General features: G+C 44.8%; 1 protein-coding gene and 1 non-coding gene across 3 annotated transcripts in view; both read right to left on the bottom strand.

The window, feature by feature from the left end:
* LOC116847268 (serine-rich adhesin for platelets) overlaps positions 1 to 18557 on the bottom strand; it is a 54523-nt gene that overhangs the window by 15528 nt on the left and 20438 nt on the right. The gene's annotated exons all lie outside the window — the stretch shown is intronic.
* On the bottom strand, positions 4761 to 4834 carry Trnas-gga. Its single transcript has one exon. It is a non-coding gene; the product is annotated as a tRNA-Ser (tRNA).

Genomic DNA, 18557 nt, shown 5'->3' with positions numbered 1-18557 from the left:
CCCCCCCCCATCCTCCGCCTTCGCCACCTCCTCCTCCTCCTCCTCGCGTCCTCCTCGAGTCGTATTCCGCGAGCGCGCATTCGTAGCGCTAAATATGGCCGCGTCTCTGAGTTTCGCAAGCTGAAATAACATTGTAGCTGACTGTGTCCCAACGGAGACAAATAAGGCTGAAAATCGGACCGGCTCGGCGTTTGAACGCGCGCGGTCAGTATCTTCAGCCGACCCTTCGTATCGATAACGCGCGGTTTCGATAAGATGTGAAGCATCGAGTTTGCGGATGAAGGTCCCAATTCTGTTTCCAAGAAAAAGAGGCTTGCACTGCGAGCAAAGGAGATGGCCAATTTCACTGAAATTATAATTGTTCCAGTGCTAACCTAAGTTAAACCTAGATTCTAGCCCTAACCTTTGGTTGTTTCAGCAGAAAGGTGCACGGAAGAAAAACAGTTTGGTCGGATCGACTAAATTTCTGGTGATTTGCAAACACGAAACCTCTTCTACGCAATATATGATTGGTGATTAGAAGAGATAATTGAGATTAAGCAGTCGAAAAGAGAGATGTCACGAGAAAATAGCGTTTTGAGGAGAATTTATTTGACCCCGCATTGTGCTTCGTTGCAGCGCGCGTTGCATTCCCCGGCAGCCCATGAAATATTAAAACAGGTGACACGAACGCGCACCTTTGTCGATCGCGGTCCTGGCCGCGTGATACGAATTGATAGTTCCGCAACGATGATGCATTCATTCGCCGTAGTCTAATTATGCCACTGATGCGCGGCGGTGACGCCACGCGCACGTCCACGAGGACGAGGAGAAGGAGGGGGAGGAAAGTTTATTCGCGAAGAAGCGTCGTCGTAACGCATTGCCCGCGCACGATTTACGATTCGCTAATTGCGAGAGTCCGATATTGCGGGAACGGCCACCAACTGACTAGTTCGCGAGCGCAATTTACGACGGCTGAAATAATTCGAGCATGTTGAGAACGAGTAAAACGGTTTTGTACTCGGAGTAGTTTAAAACGCAAAAGTAAACGACCCGCTGGAAATCGTGCAAGTGAATAATCGGAGAGTAAATATAGAGAGAACGTGCGTATGTAATATGGAGAGGAGATCGGAACTAGTTGACAAAATCGATTATTTCTGTTGTTTCCTAATTACAGAATTAAGGCCCGTCTATATAGAACGCAAAACGCAATTCGCAAGCTTGTCGCGATAGCCAATCAGAAGTGTCAGTGGTCACCTCTGACGCTTCTGATTGGCTGTCGCGACAAGCTTGCGAATTGCGTTTTGCGTCCTATATAGACGGGCCTTTACAGAAGCAAGCAAGTTTTTTAAACATATGTTACAAAGATGGCTTTGAAATTTCTGTTTGCTTGATTCTGAAATCTGATGAAGTAGAAATAATTGATTTCGTCAACTTACCCCGGCAGCCCCGGTCTCCTCTACATAGTACGTACACACAATGCAAATAATGAATCGCGGAATACGCGTTTCAATATTATATCTCACAGGGGAGAGCCGAGATCGGCGAGATTCGCCGTCTTATATCTACGCGAAATGTTCACGGGATTCAGCAAATATCCGGACTAGGCGCACGTAAACGAGTCGTAAAGAAAATAAATTAGACCACAGTCACTTCGTGGCCGATACGTATCGCGGATGTTTTTCTTCGCTCAGCGACAAATTTACCGCATATTTCGAAGATTCCTTTCATCCCCGGAATATTCCGACGGTCGAAGTGTCGCGATTGGCCAAAGAGGAAAAACGGGCCGTGTACACATGAATACGCGGTAATAACAATAATATAAATCGCAAAAACAACTGACGTAAGGCGACGGAACGTAAGGCGATGACGCAAGCCTGCGTTGCACCTCCTCGTTCTGGTCGATGTATCGTTTCAGCTCGCGCGATCGAGAACTGGAATACGAAACGTCGAACTCCCTCAAACCACTTCGGTCCTCCGGTTCTCAGGTACACGCGTGAATTTGTCAGCAACTTTTAGTTATTAGTTTCCTTTATTCGACTTCTAAGGATTACATCTCTTATAAATGGATCACAGCGGCATATTTGTCACATAGGAAATGTGAGGAGATATGAAAAGAATTATCAAAAGAAGGCTGAAGTCTTATAAGCTTTTAGTCTCGTTTTGCGCCACTCGAAATTTGAAATTATTTTTTGACAAAATTGCAGCTATTGATGGATAGATTATTAACAAATTTCAATGTGATGCGGCATTTGGCACAAAAAAGTTTCGCACTAAAATATTAAATTGCATTTCATTTTTTTTTAATTATTGTGTTTCTTTTAACTCGTAGCAAGTGCAAATTATAGATATATTTTGGATTCAGTTTCTCTAAATTTTTCGAAGAAAACAATAAAAAAGATCTAGATATGTTCATTTGAAAAGAAAAAACCTCCCCGGGGTTGTTTCGAGTCACCGTCGAAGGGGATGAATGTAACGTGAAAATCTGAGTATCTTTTAGTGAATTCACTGTTGCATCATTATGGGAGAGGAATTACCAATTACTAATTGTTATACAATGTAAATTTAATAACAAATATGCAGTAATTTGCTTCACAAATGCAATGAGAGACAAAATTGTAGAATTTCCCTTATCGATTGTTACGACGATTATGGTCAATCCCTCCGGCTCGCTCACCCTCTGAACGAGGGCGCGAGAAAGAAAATCACGTCGCGATCAACCAACTCGATCGGCCATCGCGCCTTCCTCGGGGTGTGCGATAGACTCGTTCTTTCGAACGGGAATACTAAGTGGGAGGATATTTATAGACTCGTTTGTTGCGCGCAAGGAGACATTCCTCGTGGTGGCGAGGCGGAGGAGCCCGCGGCGGGAAATCGACTTGAAATCGACTCGGAGGGCCCTGACGTGTCTCGCTTTTGGGGAACGCGGCGGATGCGCTTCCGGCACGACTGTCGTATATACTTCGAGTATACTTCTGGACACGAAGTTCGGGGGAGATAACGTTGTTGGTACCGGAATTGGCGCGGTATTTTCGAGTGGCGTTGCCTCTCTCTCTCTCTCTCTCTTTCTCTCTCTGTCTCTCCTGCGTCTCTATGTCTCCCTCGCACTTTGTGCCTTTCTCTCTTCCTCTCTCTAATTTATATTTTTTCCTTTTTCGTCCATCACACAACCGCATACATACACGCACGCACGCACACACAAAATTACAGGCATACCACACACGCATACATGCGCACACACAGATACACACACACATTTGAGCGGCTCTCTCACGAACGGTTCAACGAACGAGAGAGCGCAGCGCTTGCGCGCCGCGGCGAGCGCCGTAATTGTCGCTACGCTGCGAAACTAGAAGGCTCCGCTCGCCTTCTCTTAGAATTTTAGCCAGCCGATGGTAGCTAGGTGCCCCTTCCCCCTCCTCCTCTTCCTTCCCTCAGTATACTCCCGCGCCACGAGGACGGAGAGAAATCTCGACGACGAGCGCGTCTCTCAGAGAGGAGTTTCTCCCTTTTCTGTTCTCTCTCTCTCTCTCTCTCTCTCTCTCTCTCTCTCGTTCACAGTGAGGGCACAAAATTATTGATCGGCCTTCGCCTGGGTATTGATTCGCCGTTAGTGCGAAGTTATTTCGCGGCGCATTTTGTGCTAAATGTGCGACTCGCCCCCTCTATCCCCCCTTGTTTCCCGAACGTTGTTATTAGACACAGCATACTACTCGACGATTTCACGACGGTGATTCGATCGATGGGAAGAATCGTACGGCGCTTTTCCGCAGAGGGGAAAAGGCGGAGGGGACCCTCCGATCGTTCGGAGAATTTCGACGGTCGAAGAATATGGAACCCACGAGCCACCGCTCGCCCTCGCGCAGGAAAGACAAACGCGGCCGTGCTTTAAATTTGAGCTCGTACACTCACACGGCGAAGGGAGACATCCACCGACGGCGGATTCTCCCGCGCGATTATTGATCAGCGTACGCGCGAGTATTGATCCGCCGTTATTACGCGAAGTTATTTCGCGCCGCGTTTAGCGCTAAATGCAACTCCCCCTCCCCCTGCCGCCCCGTGTCCGAGTTCCGTTATTACACATGACAGATGCATTCAAATTGAATACAAGGTGACAAGAATCAAACGGCAGCTGCGAAACCGACGAAGCAAGGGAGGAAAGGAGGGATGGAGGAAGGGAGGGAGTGAGAGGGGGTCTTATACCTTCTGTCGGAATTTCAGCAGCTGTGAAGGTGGAACCTTGAAACCCTCAAGTCGCCCTTGACGTTCGTCTTTTCCGTGAGGAAATAAAATACGCAGCTTTTAAATTTCATTTCAATGGCAAATTGTACGCGCGTGAGTTCAGGAGAGCTCGTGAGAGCTGCGCACGGAAAAGTATTCCACTGCTAAGAAAAGCGATTGCTCGGTCTATTTTCCTTATTTTTAACGGTTATCCTCAACAAAGAACATTTCCTTGATAACAGTCGCGTAAAATGTATTTAAATTAAATTATTACCTAACAGTAAGATTTGAAAAGGCACATAAGGAGCAAGCACGGATGTCTTAGTGCTATTAAATACTAACATTACTGTTTAATATTAATATGATTGTGGGAGGATAAAATTGTCCAGTATGTTAAACGCACGTATCGAAATTTTTCTTCGATTATCGTACCCGGAGAATCAACCTTCCATAGACCGATCCTTGAGTCCTAATTTTTATATATATATTTTTTATTAAAATTCCAAAACCCCATTAAACCAATGACTCAAATAGATTCATTATATATGTTGCGAGAAAACTGCCTCCGCCAGGACTCGAACCTGGAACCTCCCCACTTTCCGGGCGGGACGCCTTTCCATTCGGCCACCGAGGCTTCGACAGTAATCTCGCAACACAATGTTTATAAATTCTCTAAGATGTAAGTTGAGAGAGAAAGAACGAAAGAGTCGATCTCGTAAGAGATGTTATTATACGAGAGAGAGATAGTATATTCTTCCTGCCAATGCTTAAGATAAACCGAAATAATAGAAAGCTCCTCGAATAGATTAACTAACAGTAAGATTTGAAAAATCCTTATGTGCCTTTTCAAATCTTACTGTTAGTTAATCTATTCGAGGAGCTTTCTATTATTTCGGTTTATCTTAAATTACTACATACTTTAAAGCGATTGGATATCCAAGAGCCTGTAATATAAGTCGTAGAATATATTCATTGCAAATTTCAGGAAATTTTCATGTATACTTGAAAGAAGAACTTACAACAATTTACGACAATATTACGAAACTTTATCAAAGCAAAAAATCTATATATTCGATATACTCTATATACTATAATAATATTTATAATAATCTATATACTCTGCTACTTCGTGCAGTGAATAAATCAAGGTTTCGTTTTAATTTAATATTTTTTATTGAAACGCCAAACTTATTAGGATTCAGGATGTATTTTGAATAAATTTGATGGCTTAGGATATAATCCCTAGGATAGATTCGCGGGTATACGAGACACTGGCGAAACGGTTTACTCGAATGCAATATGCATTTTTCCGCATGTAGCTGTCTCGTAGCTGTCTCCGTGCGATTATTGATCGACTCGCGTCTGACTATTGATTCGTCGTTACCGCAGAATTATCGCGCGGGACGTTTGGGTTCCAACGCATCCGCCTAATTAGCGGCCGCCCAGCCTTGGCTTCGCAAACGGAGTCGCTTTCATGAGGGCACGCGATCTGGTGTGTATGTGTGTGTGTTCGGGGTCGCCCATAATTTTCTATTAATTTAATTCACCCCCGACGCGCGGAAAGTTTGATCAACTCCGAGACAAAACGAAAACGGGAATCATCGTGAGAGCGAGGGGCGGCAGCTGCGAAACGAGAAGAAGTACACGCAAGGTCCTTTTCGAATCTTCAAAACGAGCACGCTTAGAAGAGAACGCGCAATGAGAGGAGGAGGAGGGAAGAGAAGGTAGAAATGCGATCGCCCCGATGCTTAGCAGGTGCGACGCATTAGACGTTGCAAATACTTCGAAGCGCTGCATTAGATCAACTATCACCTTCCTTTAAGCGCTCCTAACCTCGATCGCGCACCCTTAATCCAATTGCATAGACATACGACGACATATAGTCGCGACGTGCAGTCGGTGATCGCGACTCAGCTGTCCACGCGTCTGTTTGTCTACCTCGCGCCATCTTGGCGCGCGGTGACTGGTCGATATTAATTGCTTTCTATTTAAAGACAATCAAGCGCGCGATTGAATCTGCGATCTCCCTGTGGACGCCATCGTCACTGAGATCGCGCGTAGAATCCGAAGCCTCCGAGATCGCGCGACACACTATCTCTATGTGCGTTTTCTCACTCTCTCTCTCTCTCTCTTTCTCTCTCTTGCCCCTTCACCCTCGCGAACTTCCCGCAGCCCGTCCGCCGGCTTTGCAGCCTCGTGTCACGTGTGTCGCCGGCTCTGCTGAATTGCTCACAGCGATGATGCGTTGTCGTGCGCGTAATACGTCAACGAAGATCGTGCGACACGGCATGAGTAACGCGCAACTTATTAAGCGAAGGGAATAGTATTTAGATTCATTTGAATTCACTTTAACCCTTTCACTCTCCCATTCCCCAGCGCATTACGCCATGCATACCTCCCGGCTTGCCAATGAGCGTGATTTTTCTACAAATTATTTCATGAACAATTGGAACCAAGGTCGAGGCGCAACGTTATCTCGTAACGCGAAGGCTTTTGTGATCAGCCGTTTATGAGCTTAATAGTTGCACCTTGCTGTACGGGCTGACGGGATAACGGGTTCAAACGATTAAACATGCGTGCCATTGCAACAGTAATATACGCTAAATATCATTGATGTAAGTAATGTGAGAAGGAATTTTCGAAAATTCGCTGATCTTTCGACACATTGTCGACTGATCTCGGGGAAGCTTGTGTTTTGCTGGCCGAACATTGTTGACCAGTCCACGAGTTGTCAACAATAAATCGTCGACAATGATCAAAACAAGACCAGGACCAAGGACAATGAAAACAGCCGGTCAACAATGTGTCAGTGTCGACGAGATCTTCTCGGTGAGAAACGACGAAGGGGAACTTCTTGTTGCAATTAATTTCACGACTCATAGCGCGTTGAGACGCGCAGCTCGATCTACCGAGATCCCGAGTCATGTGGACGGACAGCCATGACGTCAGGTTCATTTTAAATGAACCAATGAGCAACATTCCGGCCATTTCCGCTTGCACCTCCCGAGACAGCACGCGCTCGAGAGACTCGCCTTCCTCATCTCCTCCAGCAAGATTTCTAAGTGACGCTGTCACGAGACGCATTCGACCGATCATCGTCATGTCCGATCATCGTCTGATGATATACCAATGTGTTTACGTCCAAGACCATCCAGGGGAGTGACAGGGAGGGTAGGTCCGGGACAGAGAGGCGCTGGACGAACAGGGTGGGTGGGTGGTACATTCCGCAGCTTCCAGGAAGGCCACCAAGCAGAGATGGCTCCGTATTATGTCCCGTCCCCTCGCTCTTATTATGCCGGAGCGACCTGCGCCGTCTCACAAACGTCAGTACGCTTATTATATGTGTATGTGTGTGTGTGCGCGCGTGTGTGTGTGTTTGTGTGTGTGTGCGTGCATGTGCATGTGTATCTCTCTCTCTCCCTCCTCTCTCTCTCTCTCTCTCTCTCTCTCTCTCTCTTTCTCTTTCAGTGCGTATTTTGTGCGTTTGTGTGTCTAGTATATGTGCCGGTGAGACCCACATATCGTCAGCAACACACCAACTGCTTAGCACGCGGCGCATATGTCCCATCGACGTCCACCGCTCTATAGGGTGTTCCGACGCAAACACACTGGGCTCGAAAGAAGCGATCTCGCGTAAAGAAAGTTTCGTGACAACGCAACGAGTCGTGTACCTCGGTTTAGGCTCTTTGCCTCGCGGTTGCTGCGCACTCTCTCTCCCCTTTCTCTGCTCTCTCAAAGAGATATCTCTCTTGAGACGATGCATGTTCTTTTAATTTGTTTCTTAATAAGGTAAAAAGTCTATATTATTGTCATGGAGTGATTATGGGTGTCCCGGAAACGAAAGCTGCGACGAGAGTGTTTAGAAACTTTCTAGAAAGACGGCACATTCTAGTTCTATGGAAGAAAAAATGGTAACGTTGCTGGACATGACGCCTCTGCAAGTTCCATTTTGCGTATTTGAAGAGTGAAGGAGAAAAACGGCGAGATAATCCGTTAGGAAATAGTACACCTCTAAAAAAAACCTGGTCGCTTGTACGCACGATGCAATACGAATAATGCATTAAGAGTGAATGCACCAAGAAGAGAGACGAAACATAATTAAAAGAGACCCTGTTATGTGTATATATGTACATATATATAGATGTATATAATATATATATATATATATATGTATATATATATATATATACATGTATATATATATATATGATGGAAGAGAGGTAAAGGAAGAGACAGAGCGGTAGGGAAAGCTCGGGAGCTTTCCCAATACATAGAAAGCGTCCTGGAGTAATATCGCACCGTCTGCCAGTGTCGTAAAACCGCTTTGATCTCGGCCTTCTCTCTCTCTCTCTCTCTCTCTCTCTCTCTCTCTCTCTCTCTCTCTCTCACACGCGCGCGCGCGCACCTTCGCCCACTGAGCGTTTTTATCTCCTTTCCCTACGTACGAGAGAACCACCCCTTTCCTCCCTCTCATTCCCTCGTCCCCCTTTCTGCCTCTCCCTCTTTCTCTCCCCCCTCCCTCCCTCCATGCTTCTCGCTCTATCACCGGTCTTTTTTCTCGGCTTTGCAGAAACGAACGAAGCCCGAAGCCGAGAGCGCTCCCTTTCCCACGAAAATCCGTATCAAGCCCCGATCAAACCGTCGCCTTCGTACATCCTCCTTCTCTACTCCTTTCCTTCCTCATCTTGCCTCTCCACTTTCGGCCGTTTCGCGATTTCATCCCCGCCCCTGCCTCTCGAGCGCCCTTAATATCGCCACACGTGATCGGTATTTTCTAAGCAGGTGCACGCCGGTGAATATGACGCGCGAAAACAAGCTCCCTTCTCCCCCTTTCGAGTCGCAAACTAGATATTCACGAGCGTTAAATTTCACAAGCTCGTGAGCCAGAGGGATTCCCCTCACCCCTCATCCCACTCACCGGTTCTCTTTCATTCGAGAATTTTCGGTTTTCGGCGCGCGATCGATTTTCCCTTAAAAGAGGCAAGAGGAGAGGAGGGAAGTGAGCATCACGAGTTCTCAGTTATAGGAGCGGATAATAATTTCGGGAGCTTCGCGAGTACAGTCGTGACAATTCAGTCGTATTTTAAAATACGAGTACATATACAAAATACACAATCCGATTTTTCCTATTTTATATAAATTTTTATATTTTATATTTTCGAAAAAAGCATAAGCCCATATTCTGAAACCTCTTTTATCAATGAAAGTACTTTAAATATAGCTTCTCAGCCAATCAAGTGGCTCCTAAGCCTCTTTTAGAAGTTCATTTATCGTTAAAAGGGAACTCAGAGTATGGGCCATAATGTTACCAAAAAGGCTCGTAATCTGTTTTTTTCCGACTGAATCTCTCCCCGATCTCGACGCGAGTCGTTTCTCACTCGGACGGTTACGATACGAAAGCAGTCGTCGCGAGGGTTGCGCATCGCGGCGGTTGGGATATGTCAAGAGAAGATCAAATATCGAAAAATAACATACGATGTAGTGTATAACGACATAAAGTACGTTACATTATTGTCTAGGTGAGGCAGTAACGGTTGCTTAGAGCGTGTATTGTCTATCGAAGATCACGTGACCCAAGACTGACAACACTCATGCGTACGGGATTGCCGCGCGATCACAACAGCCCTTGACGCGCCGGGGAGAGGTCGCGCGTGATTCTCGAGTTTTCCGCGCACAATGGGATCGTAGTTAGTACGCGCAACGACACCTCGCACGCGTGATAATCGTGCAGGGATCATTCTGAGCGATAGCAGAGCTCTGAGATCTTGATGGTGACTACCATTTTACGTTTTGATCAATCCAAAAGAGCAGTACACATAATCTCGAGCCTCCCTCATCCTAATATGTCCGCATCTTTTCATGTTACTAATCGGAAAACTTGCTTTCTGTTTCAGATCTGACGAAACTTGTGGCCATACACGGGGGTGGGTGCAGTTCCCGAGAGATGTGTTGTTGCTGCACCGGAGGATCCGGTTCGGGCCAAGCAGGATTGGCTCGAAGGTGATTTTTTATTCGTTAATTTACGGAAGAGTCTCTTTTACATTTCCCGTATTCTCTCGCATTTAATCCTTGGCGATTGAAAAGTTGAAATATAATTAAAAATAAATTGAATTATAAATAAAAATTAAGTAAAACTAAATAAAAATTAAATTAAATTAATTGAATCTAAATAAAAATTGAATTGTAACGATCGCCAAGAGATTGACACCTTCACGTTTATGCGAATTTTTTTCGCCAAATCTTTGACTTCGATCATATCTAATCGACGTTGCATTTCTTTGTTTCAGATCTGTAGCAGAATGTGGCCAATCTTGAGCTACTGTGGTTCGGTGAGTCAAAGATACAAAGATTTACGGTGCTGGGTTTTTTTGGTGATTCGGATTTATACAAAATCAATGCGATTTACTTAATTTGTAGATCTATCTGCATGCAACACTGAGAGAAAGAAATTAGTCCACAAATTAGAATCATTTTCGGCACTATAGCCATATTTCTTTGTTGTTCTAACAGAAAGTAGTCACAATATCAAGATTATTATCAATAATATCATAATAAAAATGGTCTCGCAATAAAAATGGATTTCTCATAGTTACAATGAGTTCACTATGTAATTATAATCACAAATACCAGACACTTTTCTCTCAATGTAGGGTTTTACATATATATGTTCGAATATTCATTGCTTGAAACAATTAGGAGATCTTTTTTAAGTAACTGTCTTATTTAATAAGACAGTAAGGATACCTGAACTTATTATATTTAATTTGAGATAGAATCTATTTAATTATTAGATGGAATTATTCATATTTAATTTGAGATAGAATCTAATTATCAGACGGAATTATTCATTAATGGTGATCCCCCAATTGTTTGAAGCGGTACAAAAGCGCATCAGATTGCGCCCCAGAATGACGTGCCAAAATTACACCCCAGAATGGGCGTATGAGAACTGCGGTACCACACGCGTAATTCGCAATTATTTTGTTACTCGCGATACATTTTCTAACTGTCGCGATCGCCAATTTTGCCAATTTTTACATGCGTGTTGTTTCATTATATTATTTCAGTCGAAATCTCAAAGTTAAAGTTGGAATCAAAAGACAAGATTCTCACGAAACAAGAACATCGTTTTCTGACAAACATTCGCGGATATCTTTTTTCTCAGTCTTATCAGAAATACTTCGTAATTGCGCTATAATACGCGGAATTCGCGATTGCTTACTTCGCTCTCGATTTTCTAGTCGCCGCGATCGCCAATTTTATCATTTTTACATGCGTGACGTATTTTGATATTGTTTTAATTGAAATCAGAATTAGAGTTGAAATTAATAGATAGAATTCTCGTGTAATAGGAGTTTCATTTTTTAACAAATGTCGGTGAAATACGATTTTTTTTTCTTATCGGAAGCACATTAATATTGCGCTTCAAATCAGCGTAACAGAATTGCGCCTTAAAATGGTGCATCAGAATTGCGCCTCAAATTGGTGTATCAGAATTGCGCCTCAAATTGGCGCAACAGAATTGCGCCTCAAATTGGCGCAACAGAATTGCGCCTCAAATTGGCGCAACAGAATTGCGCCTCAAATTGGCGCAACAGAATTGCGCCTCAAATTGGCGCAACAGAATTGCGCCTCAAATTGGCGCAACAGAATTGCGCCTCAAATTGGCGCAACAGAATTGCGCCTCAAATTGGCGCAACAGAATTGCGCCTCAAATTGGCGCAACAGAATTGCGCCTCAAATTGGCGCAACAGAATTGCGCCTCAAATTGGCGCAACAGAATTGCGCCTCAAATTGGCGCAACAGAATTGCGCCTCAAATTGGCGCAACAGAATTGCGCCTCAAATTGGCGCAACAGAATTGCGCCTCAAATTGGCGCAACAGAATTGCGCCTCAAATTGGCGCAACAGAATTGCGCCTCAAATTGGCGCAACAGAATTGCGCCTCAAATTGGCGCAACAGAATTGCGCCTCAAATTGGCGCAACAGAATTGCGCCTCAAATTGGCGCAACAGAATTGCGCCTCAAATTGGCGCAACAGAATTGCGCCTCAAATTGGCGCAACAGAATTGCGCCTCAAATTAGCGCAACAGAATTGCGCCTCATAAGAGCGCATCAGAATTGCGTTCCAGAATAGCGCATCAGAATTGCGCCGCTGTACGCGAATTCGCGGTCCCTTTGCACGTGAGAGATTTACCAATCGTCACAAAATTCCAGAGAGTAAAAACTGCGGTACTTGTATATTTCAAAAATCATTGTTTTGTTAAACTTTAAATTTCTTTTTTCCTTTCAACGTCTATATTTTTATCGTTGTGTTGAAAGACAGATTTTGCGCGAGACAAGAATCTGTCGTTTCGATGATGTATGCAATTGCTCGCGAAACGGGTGTTTTATGTTTTTCCCTTGTTGTCGTTGGACGTGGCGTCTTTGTCACGCGATTTGTTTACACGCGGCTCGCGATGCTTCCAAAGCATCGTAATAAATCGCATTATTCCCCTAATCGTTAAATATCGTTGAAATAATCGCGCTCACGGATCAAGTGCAATCAATGTGGGACGACGAGTGGACGCCACGGGAACAGAAGACCTGCTGAGGACCTGAACCTGGTGGACGGGGCTGGTCATCGCGAGATATCGACGCGTGTTGGTGAGTGCACTGTCAACACGCTCACAAAGCGTTATTTTTTACGTAGTGCATGAAAAGTGTAGACGCAAATCGCATTGATCACCGATGACACACGGAGAAAAATAATTTTGCTCTTTTAGCAAAATCGTCGTTGCTACTACATATTCGTGGTGACATCAAGAAAATTTAGTTGACGTAACTAATTTTCAACAAATTATTAACTAATTTTTAACAAATTATTCGTTACGAGAGCAGAAGTAGTTTCGTTGCCAGAATAGAAAACATTTGTCCTAAGAACCGCATTAATTTGCTATTGATGCAAAATAATGTATCCTTAGCAAATTTATTTGCTATCGGAGGAAAACTGCAACTGCTTATATGAATCCATCATGGTTCTCATAGCAAAATAATTTGTAGATTCAGCAAGTTATATCCAGCAAATAGTGATTAGTATTCTTGGCAAATCTTTTTGCTGTCCGTATAATAACGAAAAGATTTTGCTAGACCAGCAGAAAATGTGCTGGGCCAGCAAATTATTTTTCTCCGTGCAGAAGTCATCGCGCGCAAGATATATATTTATATTTATCATGCATACTTGTGATATTTATGTGAGATTTATGATTTTATGACATTGATATTTATGATATTTATATAATGCTCATTGATATTTATGACATTGATTGATTGATTGATGATATTTACGGCACGCAATATTATTTCAACAATATTTACCAATTGGTTAGGCGCGTACACTGAGAGAGAAAAATGCTTGATCTAACGAAAATTGTAGTCATTTTTTTAGTCCAACCATATTTTTTATTGTTCCAACACGAAAGTGGTAGTAGTAACATGCATACAAAGTTACCACCAACATTATAGTAGGATTTAATTAAAGAACAGTTATCTTGATCACACAAATTGTAACTATAAATATCAGACATTTTTGTCTCAGTGTACTTAAAGTGCATAGTACATTGAAATATTTTTATATTATTTTGAACAACTGAAGAATTAGGGAATATTAACAAGTGTGAAGTACCAAGAGAGAAAACGTTTTTGAAGCGATCGTGAGAAATCTCGATTCTCTTCTTTTTACTTCCGTCTCGTGTCCGAATATGCAAGTGATTGTTCCCGTCTGAAATTACTCCCGCGGGCTTTCGCTTATTGAAAGTCTAATTTGCGAATAAGTTAGAAAGAGGAAATGCCTCGCGCGATAACGTTACAAAGCAATTAGCGATAGTGCCCAAGTTTCCAAGAATAAGGTGTCCTCGGTAACTTTATCTCTCAGTTATCGACGCGTGTCGCGATTGAGGCTTATCGAACAGTCGCTCGCGACCGCCGCGCGCACTTCCGCATTGGCTTGGTGCGGAATGTGCGGAATTGCATGTAACAAAGGGGAGAGAATTCTATACCTGGAATAGTATATATTCGCTTCCCGACTTGAGGCAACGTGGGTTCACTCGACGTAAGAACTCTCTGCCAGTCCCCCGCTCGAGTCGGGGCGAGCTATGGACGTACTTCCGTCCTCGCGCTAATTCATTCCGTTACATCGATAATCCTTTTTCTCTCTCTCTCTCTCTCTTTCAATTCATCTCAGAGTCGATAATTTATTTGTCCCACCCCTCCTCCCCTCGTTAATCCGATTTATCCTCGTTGAGAGACCGATAATAAAAGCTGCGTACGCCGTGTTTTATACTGCAATAATATCATAATCGCATTAATCACGGTACGAGACGACGCATCGTGCGATAATACAACAACAATATTCGTAATCATATTAATTATGATACGATATTAATGATCGCGTGCGCGCGCGCTCGTCGCTGGTCTCGAGAGTTCCTCCACTCGAGCACGTTGATCGTGGCGAAAACGTTAAACAAACTGGCCGGGGCGGCCGCTTCGCAAAAATTCCGATGGTATAATAAGCACCCTCACGGTGCTCGCGTCGGGAACTCGTCCCCCGTAGGGGGAGAATAAATCAGAAATTCCGAAGGTAAGGATGGGGCGAGAAATCTGCTCTTCCACCCCGCTAACAAGAAAGCAACACGACGAGCGATGTCGAGGGTCGCAGGGGAGGTACGGCTGGGTGTAGGAGGGAGAGCGCGGGAGGGTGGCATGACGAGAGGAAAAAAGACGAAGAGGAGAAGAGAGAGAGAGAGAGAGAGAGAGAGAGAGAGAGAGAGAGAGAGAGACTATTCCAGACAAACTACGGATATTTTGCGAGGGTGCGAAGGAGACGGATGGAGAGTGCCGCGGGGGTGTATATTGAGGCTTGTAAATGGGGCGGCGCGGGGGTTGGACGGCGTGGAGGAGGAGGAGGAGGAGATGGAGGAGGAAGGTGGGTCGGGGGTGGTTCCACCTCCGGCCGAATCGATCCCACCGCAGTGTAGCGCTATAGCAGCCCACGTGCATACATACTGTGGACTCTCCTCTCTGTTTCTCTCTCTTTCTCTCTCTGCCTCCATAATGCTATAGAGTTCAGTGCCGTAACAATCTATACGGCGATGTAGCAGCGTGCCAGCTGAACGTTGTTAAACCCGGATGAATACGTGTTATAATCATAAGAGCGTAAGTGACAGAAAACTGCGGGTACTTGACGATGGCGGGGTTGAAGTTCCTCGCTCAAGTCCCGCTTGCGCGCGGCTTAGGCTGTATTTCGGAACTTTTTGCCAAAACGACATTGCGCGAGAAAGTTCGGACCTTCTCGCGTCGCGATGTGGGGACTATGAATAACATTAGGACTCGCCGAACGCGGGGAGAATCCCGCCGATCTCCAGAATCCTCGCGACCCTCACGTCTCTAATTCCGAAATCTCGCTTCGTCGGAAGGAGAAGTGTATAGTGAGAGAGAAAGGATTGGTTGAGTTAACGACACGAGGTGAACGTGTTTTGGTTGGAGGATACAGAACTTCGAGTTTTGAAGAGCCGAATGTGGCTCACGAGAACCAGAAATTCGGTTCCCTTCGACCAAAACGCGATTGATGCGTGTATCACTGTCATATCGATTCACTTCGAGAGAAAAAATAAGAAATAAAAAATATTTATTTGGGTGACACTATAATAACACATTTGCTTATACTAATATAAACCATTTTTTCTAATAAAAAATTTTTGTAAAACTTCAGCTTCTCATGAAAGCGATTTTTTGTTCTGTTTAAGTAAAAGAATTTAGGTTTAAATAGATGTATTATTTCTACCCATCGAATATTGCTTTAGTTTGTAGATATTGTTTCCATCAGTCCAATCTCTTTTCTCTTTGCATTGTCTAAATTTTTTGGAGTGGAATCCCACCTGAAACGTACCGGACGTGGCGATGTTTACACTCGAAGCATTAATGAAAAATACTGCCACTCGAAATCGCAAGAACGAATATTTCACTCCAGTTTGAAGCGAATTCTGTATGACTGCATGAATGAATGCTTTAATCAGTTCAAGTCAGTGTGAAGATGTTTCCATGACGATGAAGTATGCCACAGATTCGGTCCTCAATTTAAAGTGAAAAAATTCGTACGCGACGATTCAAGGTGAAGAATTAATTCGCTCTATACGATGAACGAAAGAATCGCTCGATTGTCTCGGCGGTCATTCCATTTCTCAAGAATTTTAGTCCAAGAAATTACAGAGTGAAATGCGAAGCTGAAGTCTGCGGACTATCGGCTCGATATTCCGTTAACAACTCGCCCGATTCCCCTCCTTTTTCTCCTTCTTCGAGCTTTGCGAGAGTCTCGAATTCGGAATTTGTCGGATTCTTCGGGTCTTGGAGTTCGGAATCCCGGGCGGCGTTCGCCGCCTCGAGCGCTCTCTCGACTGGAGAGTGAGCCACAGGGTGCACTCTCCCTTCCTTCCTCGGAATTCCCGGGGTCTGCGAATTTTCGCAGCGAGCCGACCGGCCGGCCGTAGATTCGAATGACACACGGTATCCTCGTGCACTGATTGCATGTCCAATACGAGGACTACCGGCGCGCTCATTCAATTCGCGGTCCGGCGGCGGCTGCTGCCGTGGAATGCACCGACGTCGTTGCGCTGCGACGTGTAGGGAAGGGATGAAGTAAGGGAACCAGGGTGGCGGCGGAGGCGTGGGAAGATAACGGGCGAGGAGGTATTATTACGTGTGTCATGGTACACAATCGACGCGAACACTCCGGGTGCTCTCTCTCTCTCTTGCGCGCGCGCAAACGGATGGTCCTCTGTGTCGTCGCTCTCGCTCCCGGGTTGTTCTCCAGCTCGGGATTTCGGAATCTTCCCTACTGGATTAATAGATGGGTATTACTTCGGACGGGTAACGACGAGAATAAAATCCACGACGTTCACGCGCCCGATCGTTCCGTCGCTCCGAGGACTCGGGTTAATTCTGGAATTCACGCGCGAAGCAACGATATCCGCGAGGAACTGCGAAACTTTCGCTCACCACTGGAACAGAAGTTTCAGGAATGGATGCGTGGCTGCGGGAAAATTCGGGCGTGTTGTATCCCCGGTGTAATTTCTTTTTAGCGCACCACGCTCGCGCATGTGCGCGAGGGAGAGTGTTTCTTGCCTTATAACAAGAAATATTCTTTTTATATTCCTCTTTTTCTTATTTTATCTTATCCTGGGATCCATGAGATATCCGTCCAAGGCATCCGGCGTTCGCGCGCTGTTCCGGTGGATGAGTGGGTTTGACTTATCGCGGACAATAATAACGCCATAACGGACTAAAAATAACACTACTTGTCTCCAGGAATCCGGGTCATCTACGGTAAATTCGTAGATCCAGATTTCGCGGGAACCCGCAGCGCGTCGGTCGGATACCACAGGGTCTCGTGAGTCCCAAATTTAGAATCGAAACGTCCACGGGGATAAATTCACGATTAACACTTCTCCTTAAAGCTTTTAGTTTCTTCAATTCTTTAGGATTTTTCGTCTGTCGAATTCTTTAGTATTTTCAACGTCTCGAATCTTAATTTAAACGACCTGAGGGTTTGGCGGGGTGGGAAGAGGCAGTTAGAGATTTTTGGCGGAATGTTATGTGAAGCAAGAAATTATAATCGGCGCTCTTTAAGAATCTGCGAATTCGAAGTGCAGCTCGAGCAGTCGCGGTCAGACAGCAAGGAGAGAGAGAGAGAGAGAGAGAGAGAGAGAGAGAGAGAGAGAGAGAGAGAGAGAGGCGGAGATCCTAGCAAGCGAGAAGGCAGGGCACGAGACGCGAACTCCTGGTTAACGGGACCACGATAGCGAGGTCAGATGAGAGAGCCTCCTCGCGCTTCCTCGGTCACCGCCGTGCCTCGTCTTTCATCGCGAAAACGATCGCCGCCGCGTGAATCACGAGCGAATGTCGTTACCTGTCGGTTTTATTATTGTCGTATAATTGCTTTATCGTTACTATCGCTGCATATTTCAGGGATTAACGGGACAATAGCGCAGTCGGGACAAGCCGTGTGTGAATTACGAGTAACGGTTTCTGGAACTGATCTCGATGTGAGGAAACTGTTTTGTAAAAGCGGGAAACACACGGCGTAATTTCTTCCGACAATTGAGCTTAATCTACAATGTTGCTCTTTAATTCCTGTTTCTTGTTCTCTATCTTTTTCTGACTTAAAGCTTAAGATTTGAGTCAGACAGAGATAAAGAGAAAAAAACAGGAAGCAAAGGATACACATTGCAGATAAAACTTTATCACTGAGTGTTTATTCGGTCTCTCTCTCTCTCTCTCTCTCTCTCTCTCTCTCTCTCTCTCTCTCTCTCTCTCTCTCTCTCC

This window comes from Odontomachus brunneus, unplaced genomic scaffold (assembly GCF_010583005.1).
Source record: "Odontomachus brunneus isolate Ranch 3 - 2012 unplaced genomic scaffold, Obru_v1 Obru_scaffold_076, whole genome shotgun sequence".
Taxonomy (NCBI): domain Eukaryota; kingdom Metazoa; phylum Arthropoda; class Insecta; order Hymenoptera; family Formicidae; genus Odontomachus; species Odontomachus brunneus.
This window is presented reverse-complemented; position numbering and strand designations above follow the sequence as displayed.